At 42.5% G+C, this 13373-nt stretch overlaps 1 long non-coding RNA gene across 3 annotated transcripts; it reads right to left on the bottom strand.

The window, feature by feature from the left end:
• Positions 1-3517: 3517 nt before the first annotated feature.
• On the bottom strand, positions 3518-6365 carry LOC117646369. Of its 3 annotated transcripts, none has more exons than XR_004587777.1 (6): positions 6316-6365; positions 5201-5362; positions 4745-4831; positions 3921-3980; positions 3643-3822; positions 3518-3564 (listed from the first exon to the last, which is right to left on the bottom strand). It is a non-coding gene; the product is annotated as an uncharacterized LOC117646369 (long non-coding RNA). The 3 variants fall into 3 exon arrangements; XR_004587778.1 differs by lacking the exon at positions 6316-6365 and adding an exon at positions 5510-5658; XR_004587779.1 differs by lacking the exon at positions 6316-6365 and adding an exon at positions 5500-5650.
• Positions 6366-13373: the final 7008 nt, after the last annotated feature.

Below are 13373 nucleotides of genomic sequence, written 5' to 3'. Positions count from 1 at the left end.
TTTGGGGGAAGGGGTGTGAGAACCGTTTCATAGCCTTCTCTTCTATGCTTCTTTTCCGCTTCACCTTAAAATTCTCATAAGGCTCGGCTCTCTCTCCCCCCTCCTCTCAACTTCCCCTCCAAGCAGCTCTGGGATCATTCTGCATCGAGCTGTGGTGTCGTGATTTACTCCCTGCCTTCCCTACTCACAACTCTACGAACTTAGCAAAATGAAAATTAATTTAGCCGTTTTTTAAGCCCTTATGTCATTGCTGGTAAAGATCGAAGTTTCTTAAAGTACCTTTAAAAGTAATTGCATATTAGCCGCATAACTACGAAACTTGAAACTGCACTTAAAAGCAATCAGTACTTAGTTTATTTCCTTATATTTGCATCCTTCATCTCTTCTAAGTGGACCTTTGAGCGCAGTCAAACCTTTGAAGTTTGAGGTTGGACTTTAAATAAACATTTCCACATTCAAACACCAGGACTGGGCCTTCAGGATAAATTTGAATCACCACAAGTTCTACATAGCACGAAGGGGGGTTTCTTGAGAAACAATACAACATGCAGTGTTTGTTATATACAGGAAAGTGTCTATTTAAATCTGTATATTGATACTACTCTTTGTTTCCTCTCATTATATAAATATATGATCATTTAACAAACTCATTTCATATTATGAGATGAGTAATGTAGATTGTTATTTCTTCAATTAGTTGTGAGACCCAAGAGGGCAAATTCACATGGGGAAAACATAAGAAGCTAATGTTGGCACAAAATACCAATGCCAAGAAATTACATAACTCTGTCTTATTTTATCGTATTTGCGCAAGTTAGCCAATACCTTTGTTCATTCAAATGCGCTTGAGTTTTTTACCTGGTTTTTGAACCCTTAATAAAGAGAACCATTCACATATTGGTAATTGTTATTGAGATTTTTTTTATTGAACATCTTGGTATATGACGTCCTCTAAATCCTAGTTCCCACACTATGTAAATCTCAATTTAATAATAGAGCACTTATCCGTTGCCTCCTCTAATAAGCTCAAGCAAATTATGAAACTTAGATGCTTTCAATATGGGCAGGATAAACAAATGTGAACTAGGGAATAAATGCTCCCAACAACAGAAGTGAAAATCAGAAATTAGATTATTTATGCCGAGACTGTAAGTACTCTATCAACACAACAACCAAAACCACAACAAGGAGATACAATGTGAAAGGGAATAATAAAAACAAAGATAAGCTTTCATGAGACTGGGAGCAATGCAATACATACAATGCCACAGTACTCAGGCAACGAGAAAGTAGAAAATGAGTCACTACGGTTGAAGAAATTGCTCTCATTCCACCCTACTAGTTGCTTAACATTTTAATTTCTTCACTACTCGTGCATAAAGACCACACACTCCCAAGAGCAACAAAATAAGTTAAAATGTACACAGTCAATTTCATTGTCATTATTAGCACTAAACAGTTAAGTTCACACCAGTACAGACCACAAATGAGGAATGTGGTTCATACAAAAGCAACAAATACCAACAACAAATAAATATGCATAAAATATAATGAAGGTTTCTCTAGCATTTAACTGACAAATGAAAAAAGGCAAGATTTAACAATCATATCGAATACAAAATCTAGATTTGGATAAATATGTAAATAGTAAAAACAAACTGAAATGAACATTCTTAGCTTGCTTCAAAAGGGAGTGGACACATTTAATCTCCTGTCACTCCTCAGAGACTTTATTAAACAAAGACTCACTAGAAAGGCATTAAGATTTGATGGAGATTTTCAAAGAGCACGTAAAATATAGTGCTACTCCCCAGGCATTTTAAAATGTAAGATTTTGTATGATGAAAAATACACAAAGCAACCCTCCAGCAAGTATCTGCCATTGACCTTGTAATCAGCACAGTACGTGTAATTTAAAATTTAAGGTATGGACTATCAATCTAAATAGATTAATATTCAAACAAACCCCAAAGAAAGAAGAGACAAAAGAGCAGAAAGACTGTTGTTTTTCTTGATAAGACGTGACTTAGTTGTCTGTCTTCTTAACACAGTGATTCATTTTCAGCATTGCAACACAAGAGATGCGCCTAGGCCTGGGCGATTAATCGAATAATCGAAAATAATCGCGATTATTTTGTTAATCGTCCGATTATTTCAAACCCCCGATTAGTGGTTCGGTAATCGAAGGATTGACCGATTATTTAACGATGATCGATTATCGATTAATCGTCTCATTATGGGAGGTTGCCAAAATTGTGGGTCCTTTTGTGTCTTTGGGCCACAGTTTCCTTATTTTTCGACGTATCGACCTGCGGTTTGATTCCTATGACTCAACTTCATCTCCCCTACTATCCCACACACTAACCGAGCATGCAGTTCAAGCATTTCCCTGTCAAAACAGGCTAAAACTGGGCAAAATGTAACTTCCGTGCTGTCCATTGTCCAAAAAGTCCGTGTTTCAAGGCGAAAATCTCCTGAACTATTTGTCGGAGAGCAAATCCGCGAACAGCCTTTTGTTCTGTTGGCAACCCTTTATGACATTCTGGGATAGCAATTTATTCCAGTGACTCTCACCTCCTGCTTTATTGGATGAAAAAATGTCCACCGTGTACTGGTTTTCCAACATCGTCAACTTTAGTTTCGCGCCTCAGCGCCGAACCTGTAGCGGGAAAAGTTCGGCTCAACGTCCAGAATCAGCAGCACGGTTTCCTCTTTCCAGCGCGGTAGGCGGATTTTCGCTGGAGGGCTCCATTCCGGCTAGCTTGACCACCAAAGGTAAAAATCCGGCATGTGTCAGGTTTATGTGTAACCTTCCGTGTCATCAATTGCGAGCTTGCTACTCGGCCTATCGATTTCGGTCCACCTGGCCATTTTGCGCTTTTACGTCTTTTAAACTTTAGGCGAGACACCTGTTCGATTTGGTGAACCGGTTGGTCCGTTTTCACGGTTTGTTTGATGATGTAACTTCCGTGCCATGCACATTTTCGGTAACTTCCGTGCCATTCCCCCATGTAAAGTATAGGGGAAAAATCAAAGTGCGAGAAAATACTGGCCTCCTTCGGAAATGCGTTTAGAATGACCCCTAGAATACAGGAAAAATGCTAAAAAAAAATTTAGAACGAGATATTTTTTTTACTTTTTTAGGAGCCAAAAGGACCCACAATTTTGGCAACTTCCCTTATCGGATATTCTATGCATCACCTGTTCAAATTCTGAGCGGAAAAGTCTTGCAAAGTTTTCAGTTAACGCACGAAAAAGCTGTCTCAGACACTCGAGGTTGCGCCAATGGTTTTCCTATCCTCTTATTACATGCTATTTTCAAAATAGTACGAGTATTAACCTTTGTTTGTCAATTTCCAAATAATCGGTTTCCCCCGATTAATCGTTGATTTTCGATTAATCGTGTACGTTTTCGATTACCGATTACCGAACTGCTAATCGACACCAATCGCGATTATTTTATTCATCGGCCGATTACGATTACAACCAATAATCGCCCAGGCCTAGATGCGCCACCCACAGGAGTAGAGCAGCTTGATGGTTTGAAACAAGTTGAAACCCCAACTGCAAAAAGGGATAAAATTAAATATAAGAATATGTAAGACACAAACTGCACAGGGAAAATTGAGTTGATTTACTTACCAAAATGTTTGTTTTCTTTGAGAAGCACCCTCCCTCCTCCCTTCTCTCTCCATTCAAAAGAAACGGAATCTTTCTCAACGGTGACAGCAAATATGAACATCATGTGCTACAGAAAAGCACAGGTAAAGCAGGCTCATAATGAGAAAATCAGTCAGTCTGGAGAAGCAGATCTCCACAAGACTGCAAAAGATGAATCATGACTTAGTGAAATATCGTCTACACTAATAAATAACACTCTTATACAATGTTTACTGAATAGAATATTTTTTGGAACTTACAGATGAAACAGTCTTGATCTTTCCATCAAGGAGTGGAGTTCCACGGTCTTGAAAGGCAACCTGAAGCAACAAATGAGAGTATGTTTATATTCCTCGCAAAATCTAAATCCATTCATAATATTTAAGGGGAGGTTCTGATGAAAATGCTATTTTCTCCTAAATAGGTCCCACTGTGAAAATTTGTTAAAAATTTTATGTCTTACCTAGTAATTATTAAAAGTTTTCATTGGGGAGGCACATTTATGCTTTGAACCCAGTCGCAGAGCCTTTTTCTCTTATTTAGGCTATAACTTTAAAAATCTTCTTGCACATACTATGTTGTTGTAAAAGGTTGGCCTTGACATTTTTCACTTCTTCGATTCATTTTTAAAAGATGCCGGCATGCTCAACTCAAAATGTTAATTACAGTTTTATTCACAAGCTTTCAAACCAAGCATTTCACTATAATTGACCAAAAATGTACAAAATAGACAAATTTTAGGGACTTTTCAGCTTAAAAAGCTTACAATTAATAACATAATGGAACTTTTTAGCTATGCATGCCCGAATCTTTTGAAAATGAATCAAAGAAGTGAAAAATGTCAAGGTCAAGCTTTTACGACAAAATAGTATGCGCAAGAAGATTTTTTAAGATACAGCCAAAACAGGCTCAAAAAGACTCTTCGACTTGGTTCAGAGCCTGGCCTGTACCTTCAAAAGTCGAATTTTAGTGTCCTCGAAGAAAGATTTTATATTCCGAACAAATTGTGACAGTGGGATCAATTTGGAAAATAGCAAGATTTTCACCAGAACCTCCCCTTAATGATGAAGAGGACGATACAAACCTTCTGGTGACATACTGCTAAAAAGATTCGTTGCTGTGGGGAGTGAAATAAAATCCTTCTTGGTTGTTATTTGCACCTCGGAAAAACCTGAAGAGAAACAAAGGCCAGATCCGTTAGTTTACAAATTTAAGCTCAGGGCACAAAGACAACAATAAATGTCCTTGACCCAACAGAAGGTGAAACAGACACAATAATTGGATGTTCATAGGACTCTGCAGTGTCTGTAAGAAAGGGATTCAGATATACTGAGACCACTCCCACCTAACTTCGGGGCAATGAATCTAACATAAAAAGACAGACAATACTCTGATTTCATTCATGATTGGCAAGCCACTGGTGCACAGCCAATTCCGTTCATTGGCCGCAACAATTCGACAATGATAGAGTGATGATGGTGCCAATGAACTAGCAGAACACAAATCTACCCAACATGGCGAAGAATTAGCTACACTATACCTTGAAGTATCAACCAAACTGCAGTCCAGGCCAGTGCTTAGGATTCTACGTTGAAAACTCCTTCAGTGACTGTGAGGTCAGGATCCGCTGGGGGCGGGACGCTGGGGCAGCAACAGATCGACAGGCTTCTTGCTGCAGACCATCGAGACCGAATTCATGGCCCTGCAACGAGAAAAGCGGTTAAAGCTGGAGCAATTGGCAATCTGAAAAAGGCAGCGAGAAGATTAGGTTAGGTGCGCCTTCAGCACCGGGCTTCAAGGACACGCGCATCACGGCAAAGGGCGATTTTCGTGACAAACCGAAACGCACTACTTGAAGGGAACGACGCTTGGAAGGTGGACTATGTGGACTCGTGTGCAACATCAACTTGGACGAAACCACAAATTAAAAGGTGGTGCGGTGTTTTGGTCCAGCAGAAAGAAAGCAGAAGGACGAATGGTCAAGGGATAGGAGTGGGGATAGGGCATGGGCACATCGAGACAAGTGAAGGTTTCACTGGGGATCATTGAGCGGGAACATTCAAATGCTCCCCTTTTTGTAAGGCATGGTGTTTACTGCTGAAAGAAGATAAATGTTGCAAAGATGCCTAGAGGGCATTGGTAGGCATCGAAGCACGCATAGAAGTTGCTGGAGAGTGTTAAGATTGCTTCATCAAACTTTGGCCTTAATGAAAGTAGGACCCCCAGCGATAGCGCCTGCTGGGTAGGCAACAAGCAGTACACAACCGTCCATAACCTCCAACTGCATAGCTTTTATTTGTTTCACGTGATGAAGTCCTAAAATTTTCAATGAATCCATGTTCCTGTAAGGCACGAATGCCAATAAATTCGTGGGCGAGTGATAACCTCCGCTTAAATCGTAGATATATCGTAGGAAAGACGTCGAAATTCAAGCTTCCCGCGAGATTGATCCCCAGTGAGTAGAGAACGTTCTGGGTCCCATCACCGCTAGTGACTTCCAAAAAGCCCACTGCCCATGCTCTATTGGGGCAAGGCAGGGGAGGGGATGAGGGGAGGTGCCGAGTCGGAATGGTTGCCTACCTCTCGGGCGCTTCCGCGCGCGATAGAAGGCGAGGGGCGTGGGGAAGAGGTTTCTTAGCGAATTAGAACACCTACCTCGCAGTTGTGGAACTAGCCTCTTGTCTCGGGATGGCGTTGCGGAAATACTACGTTTACACGGGAGAGCTAGCCTCGGTCAACTCGAGGGGTGGGGGAGTGGAGGGGGTAGGTCTCGAGCTAGCCGGGGTCAACTCACGCGCATGAACACGTAGGTGGGTCAACGAGTTAGACCCCTCGAGCTACCCTGGCTAATTCGTTGACCGAGGCTAACTCCAACGTGTAAACACCACACGGTCAAGTGAGGTTAGGTGTGCGCAGTGTTTTTGAGGTGTTGTAAGCCCATCTATTTTCTATTATTATGAATACACCTGTGAAATCGTTGGAAAAAACTTGGGAAGCAGTTTTCTGTTGTATGAAATCATTAATTTACTTATTCTATTTTATGTAATTTTTATTGATTTGATTTTTACCACTTGTAACTGATTGTTTCTGAATAAAAATATCCATTGTCTATTGCGTAAAGCAAATTTCGACCTGATTTCGACTTAAATTCGAAATTGTTTAGGCTATCTTGAGGTTAGAAAGTCACCCCAACAACGCTCCACCGGCACCGCGTGAACACGACGTCTGCTAGCCCTGTCTGAGTGGTGTCTCCCCTCCACTCCCCCACCCCTCGAGTTGACCGAGGCTAGCTCCCCCGTGTAAACGTAGTAAAAGAAGGGCATTCTCGGCTGTCCGGGGAAGACCAAGACTGTGTCTGGTACGAATTCCGAGGCCCGCTTTCTGGGCCGGGGCTCCCTTCCGGCAACCGGCCACCCCTCGCCTGCGAACTGATGGCAGCTAGCTGGCAGTATGTGTGCGCCGTCCCCTGAAACAGTGAAGGGTTCTGAAAGCATCGCGGTAGAGCCTCGAGTGTGTCCGAGCAGTGCGAAGGGAAAGACGCAACGGTGCAAAACCTCAGCGGGATTGCAAGCGGGAAAGGTAAGATACTGGTTTCTCTTTAGAGGGGATTCGAACCCCGGACTGCAGAGCGGTGGCATTTCACAGTCCGCGGTTTACAGACCGTCCCTAAGGAGTAGCGGTAAAACCTTCCCCAGGCTTCCCTCTCGGGCCCGCTGCAGCAGCAATGGCCATGGATGCACCAGCGCTGCGGGTGCATCGAAGGTGCATGCCGCATGCAGACCCGACGAGGATTAAACGCCTTATGTTCAGCACCACGTGAGGTACATAGTACAGATCGCTAAAAGCAGTTAGCACATCGGATAATGCGGTTTACCTTGGCTGCCACGCAGGGGTACACACTAAACTTCTTACGGATACATCCTATCTGTATTACGGACATTTTTGTGCAATTGCAATTACGGATAGATTTTGCTTGTAATACGGATGAAATCATGAAATCATCCGTATTACAACGAGTTTTACGTCCGTACCATACGGATATTTTCGTCTGTATGTTATGGACACGAAAACCTTTGTATTACGGATAAAATCATCCGTATTACAAGCAAAATCTATCCGTAATTGCGATTGCACAAAAATGTCCGTAATACAGATAGGATGTATCCGTAAGAAGTTTAGTGTGTAGAACGAGTGTGCACTCTTAAAAGCCTACGAAGCATTTGCTTCATAACTACAAAGAAACTGAAGGCATTGTAGAATTGCTTCGTATTATGAAGAAGTGCTTCGTATTGCGAAGGATGTTGCTTCATAATACGAAGCATTTCTTCGTAGATTTTACGAAGCCTTCATTTTCTTCGTATTACGAAGCGATTCTTCGTAGAGTTTTTACTGTGTGGCGGAAGTGGTATGCCGCGTGGCGCGCGAATTCAAATGCACGTCATGTCATATCGGTGTGGAACTCACCTGGACTCCTGGTCTCATCAACGCACCGCGAGCCACTGAAAGCACAAGCAGCCCTCCGGTGCATCGAAGGGCTGGCCTGCAGCCCAGGGCACTGCGAGAAAAGATCACGGTAATTCCTGTACTGATTACTCCAGACTTCACCGTACTTTTTTAATTCAATTTTTAATTCAATTCTTCTCTTTAATATTTTTATTTAATTTTTTTGTGATTAGCGGTAGACACATTTTTCAAAACAGCTCTTCCATAAAAACATTATTATTTTATTGGTAGACGCTTTTTTGGTAGACGCAATGATGCCACGATATGTTTGTGTTCTGTTCTGGCCTTATGGCTCGTCCAATAAATTTGCAAAGGAACACACACACTAAACTTCTTACGGATACGTCCTATCTGTATTACGGACATTTTTGTGCAATTGCAATTACGGATAGATTTTGCTTGTAATACGGATGAAATCATCCGTATTACAAAGAGTTTTAAGTCCGTACCATACGGTATTTTTCGTCTGTATGTTACGGACGAAAAACTCTTTGTAATACGGATGATTTCATCCGTATTACAAGCAAAATCTATCCGTAATTGCAATTGCACAAAAATGTCCGTAATACAGATAGGATGTATCCGTAAGAAGTTTACTGTGCACAGAGTCAAAACTCTACGAAGAATCGCCTCGCAATACGAAGAAAATGAAGGCATTGAAAAACCTACGAAAAATTGCTTCGTATTCTTCGTAATACGAAGCATTTCTTCATACTTTAAAGCAACTCTACAATGCCTTCATTTTCTTTGTAGTTACGGAGCAATTGCTTCGTAGGCTTTTTAGAGTGCAGATTCCAAACGCTACACTCTTGTCAGAAACCTGTCTGAAAACCTGATCAAAATTCGCGCACCTCTGAAAGCTGACGATCTGTACATCTCAAACCATCAATTAGGGTAAGTTTTCAGAATTTCTGCTTTCAGAGGTGTGCGAATTTTGATCAGGATGTCAGACATGTTTCTGACATTCTAACTTAATTTACACGAGTGCAATGGGGGCATTGAGGGGAGCCGCACAGTGGGGCGAAACTGGAAAAAGTCGCACGTAAGTCGGATTTCGCCGTTTTACACTCTAAATGTCTTACAGTGAAATTTGACCTATGTTATTCGTATGTTACAGTGAATTCGGCGCAAGCATAATACAAAGCAATATTCCTTCGTGATACGAATCTTTTTAGCTTTTTCATTGTAAGATACAAAGAAAAACTTTCGTAATACGAAGAAAAACCACCTTCGTATTATGCTTGCGCCATTTCCTTCGTATTATGGGAAATTTCTTCGTAAGACATTTAGAGTGTAGTCTCAGAGGGATGGGACCGACGTTTTTGAACTCAGAAAGGACCATTCTATACACTAACGAACAGTTTTTGCACCTCAAATGTTAAATTTGTGATTTAGCCTATCAATTCTTTAGTCCGTAAGGTAGTAGAGTAAGGTTCTTAGTTGTTAGCTGTTAGCTGTAAGTCTGTCTTCTCAATTTCTCATCACGCAATAGATTTCTCATACTTGTATCCTCTATCCCGGAAACCACTGAAATAAACTCACTTCCGTATTGACCATTACATCGTTTACATCGTTATTGAAGAGCTCCCGAGTGTATCTACCCACTACTCATAAATTCTGAACAATCTAACAGGTTATGGGCCCAGGACTCGTTTAACTGTGTCCCTGTAGTGGTGTGGAAATTGTATTTTTGTGATCGAGTGACTAAAATATCTTTTATCGCTCAAAATCACTTGTACCACTCAAGTGAGGTTATCCTACCTCGTGGAGAGCACAGCTTCAAGACCCTCAAGCTTCAAGATAAAGAAGCAAGAAGATGGCCGGCGACGATGAAGAACCTCAAGCACCAACTGTAGTAGTGCAACATACTTCCAGCAATACTCCACCCTTTTCAAAGCTGAAGGGGAGAGAAAATTGGTCTGATTGGAAGTACTTGATGGAGTTGCATCTTGGCGGCTTAAAGCAAGACGGTAAGACGCTGGACCACTATCTCACGAATGCACCGCTCGCTGAAGAAGAGGACAACGACAAGACGGTGCGAAGAATTTTGAGTTTCTCTCTGGAACCCAGTTTGTTGATCCATGCAAAAACTGCGACAAACTCCAAGGACATATGGACCAACTTGTGCAATGTGTTTGAAGATACTGGTCCCTACCGCAGACTAGCATTGTTGGATAAGATCTCAACCATCAAGCACGAGAATCGAGGGGGCAAAAACTCGCGCAATCATGTGTACACGGCCCCCGAAATCACATGCGAATCATTGAGAATCACGCGAAATCAAGCAACCCGAAATCAACCAAAATCACTAAATTCGACCGAAATCAGGCAGAATCACACGAAACCAGGCAAAATCAGTCCGAAATCATTTCTTTCCGAACCCAATCACACACAATCCCGCTCAACATCACCCTGGTGCGTCGCGAAATAAGGCGAATCAGCCATGAAATCATTGCGTTTTCCGAATCATGTGTACACGCAAATCCCGAGTTTTTGCCCCCTCGACGAGAATTTTGGATCATTGAGTGAGTACGTGACTGCCTACAAGGAAGTGCTAGAAGAAATTCGAGCTACCGGCAAGCCCTATGCCGAGGAGAACGGTGCGTACGGTCTCCTTAAGGGTATGCGGCCAGACTATCGGTGGTTGAGACAACTCATAGAGAGAAGCGTGAAGAAAGAAGAGGATCTGACGATAGACTTTGTAGCTACCGAGCTACTTAGAGAGGCCCACAGCGAAGCGGCGGAAGCCATGGCAGCGACATCAGCGCTGCGGGCGAGCGGCGGCGGAGGCGGGAATCATCACCAACGTGGAGGGTTTCCCGGGGGCGCGCCGTCCAGATGGCAGCACAACCAAAAACAACAAGCCAAGGGGGGCCCAAAAAAGACAGCAACGACGAATGGCGGCAACAGCAGCACAAGAAACATCCCTCTTCTGCAAATTCTGCAAGCGAACTAACCACGTGATCGAAGACTGTCTCGTGCTGAAGAAGAAAAAGAAAACCCGAGGGAAAGGTTAACAACAACGGTGGTAATAATCACGGCAACAATAGCAGACAGGTAATGCCGGTCCCAGCCCCAAAGGGCACTGTTTGCAGCTATGCGGTCAAGCAAAGGCTCAGAGATGGGCTGGTACATAGACTCTGGAGCCTGTAATCATATTCCTATAGGAAAGACTTGTTGTTAGACTATAAAGAGACACCACCCAGTGTGATTGAGTGTGCTGGAGACCAACGTCTGCACACACAAGGTGAGGGCAGCATTGAGGTTAAAGGCCCCAATGGTCTGTCAGGTGTGAGGGCTACATATGTTCCTAAGTTGAGTGCAAACTTGCTGTCTGTGGGGAAAATATGTGCGTCAGGTTTAGTAACTCTATTCAATGGTAAAGAATGTGGGGTTTTCAAGCCAGAACAGATAAAAATTTAAGGGACTCCTTTCTTACAGGACTGCATTCAAATGGCACGTACAAAGTGTCTTTGGATTTACCCCCACCAAGGCTCTATCCGCTCAGACTCTAAATATGAGTTGTGCACAAAGACTGGCACACTAGGGAAGGTAATATTAAAAAATGCAGAGTCTTGTTTTCGGTTTTGATGCACCAGAGGCGACGGAAAGTCCCTGTGATGTGTGCATCAGGTCAAAGCACACTAGGGCATCGTTCCCCAGAAATGGTGCAACTAAAGCAGCAGGAGTGTTAGATCTAATTCACTCGGACATCTGCGAAGTCACAGATGGACCGTCATGGGAAGGGTATAGGTATTTTGCCACATTTATTGATGACAAAAGCCGATTTACTGTAGTTGCCCTTCTAAAGACTAAGGACGAGATTTTTGAAAAATTCAAACAGTACAAGGCTCTAGTAGAAAACCATTTAAATAAATCAATGAAAACTTTGCGATCAGATAATGGGAATACCTCTCAAAAAAGTTCATTTAATATCTCAAAGAAAATGGCATTGCTCGCCAACTGTCTGTGGTGTATAGCCCGGAACAGAAAGGAGTAGCTGAGAGGACCAAAAGAACGCTGCTGGAAAAACTAGATGTATGTTTAAGGAGGCAGGGGTGCCAAAAAATTTTGGGGGAAGCTCTGAAGACGGCTTTATTTAAAAAAAGTATCACCCACAACTGCGGTCAAGGACATGGTTCCACATGAGGCATGGACTGGCTGCAAACCCAATGTGGAAAAATTTTAAAGTGTTGGGTGTTTGGCATACGTTCATGTTAGAAAGAAGAAAGTAAAAATTAAAGGATAGAAGTGAACGGTTTTTTTTGTAGGGTACGATTGTCAAAAAAAAGGATATTTTGGGGGGGACCCTGCGAGGCCAAAAGCAAGTCAGAGAGTAGAGATTAGTGTGATATTTAACGAAAAAGTGTTTCCCTGTCGCCAGCCACCAAACACTGATGGAGAAAACCCAGAAGTGAATCCAGAGGATCCTGTTTGGTACAAGTTAGGATTCAGACAAATAGGCGTCGAATCGTGTCCGAGTCGGAGAACAGTGGTTCTGACTCCAGGACTTCCAGCGAGAATGAGGAGAGGGACACGACGGATGAGTCTGAAGACCAGGATTCAGAAGACGAGGAGACAGGGGGTGATGGCGACGAGGGTATAGGGAGTAGGTTAAGGAGAAATCCGAAGAAAAAAGACTTTGGCAATGATTTCATGACAGCTTTTGTAGCAAAATCCAAGGACAGCGATGAGCCGGAGACTCGACAGGAAGCCCTGTCAGGTGGAAATTGGAAACAATGGAAAGAAGCCATGGAACTGGAATATGATTCACTTCGTAAGCATAATGTTTTTGAGTTAGTACCTAGGCCCAAAGGCAAAAATGTAGTTAAGACTAAGTGGGTTCATAAAATTAAGAGATTGTCAGATGGGAGTATTGCCAGGTTTAAATCTAGACTTGTTGCTAAAGGATACTCCCAGAAACCTGGATCAGACTACAATGAGGTGTTTTCTCCAGTTGTTAGAACAGAGAATTTGAGACTGGTGATTGCACTCAGCAATGCCCTAGGTTTAGATATGAACCACATTGATATATGTACAGCTTTCCTGAATGGAGACTTGGAAGAAGAAGTTTTCATGGAACAGCCGGAAGGTTTTGAGGAAGGATTTGATTTAGTTTGTAAGCTTAATAAGGCAATCTATGGTCTGAAGCAGGCTTCCAGGGCCTGGAATCATAGACTGCATGCTTTTATGTCTAACTGTGGTTAGGG

This window comes from Thrips palmi, unplaced genomic scaffold (assembly GCF_012932325.1).
Source record: "Thrips palmi isolate BJ-2018 unplaced genomic scaffold, TpBJ-2018v1 HiC_scaffold_19, whole genome shotgun sequence".
NCBI classification, from domain to species: Eukaryota; Metazoa; Arthropoda; class Insecta; order Thysanoptera; family Thripidae; genus Thrips; species Thrips palmi.
The sequence above is the reverse complement of the archived record's forward strand: the minus strand, read 5'-3'. Positions and strand labels throughout refer to the sequence as shown.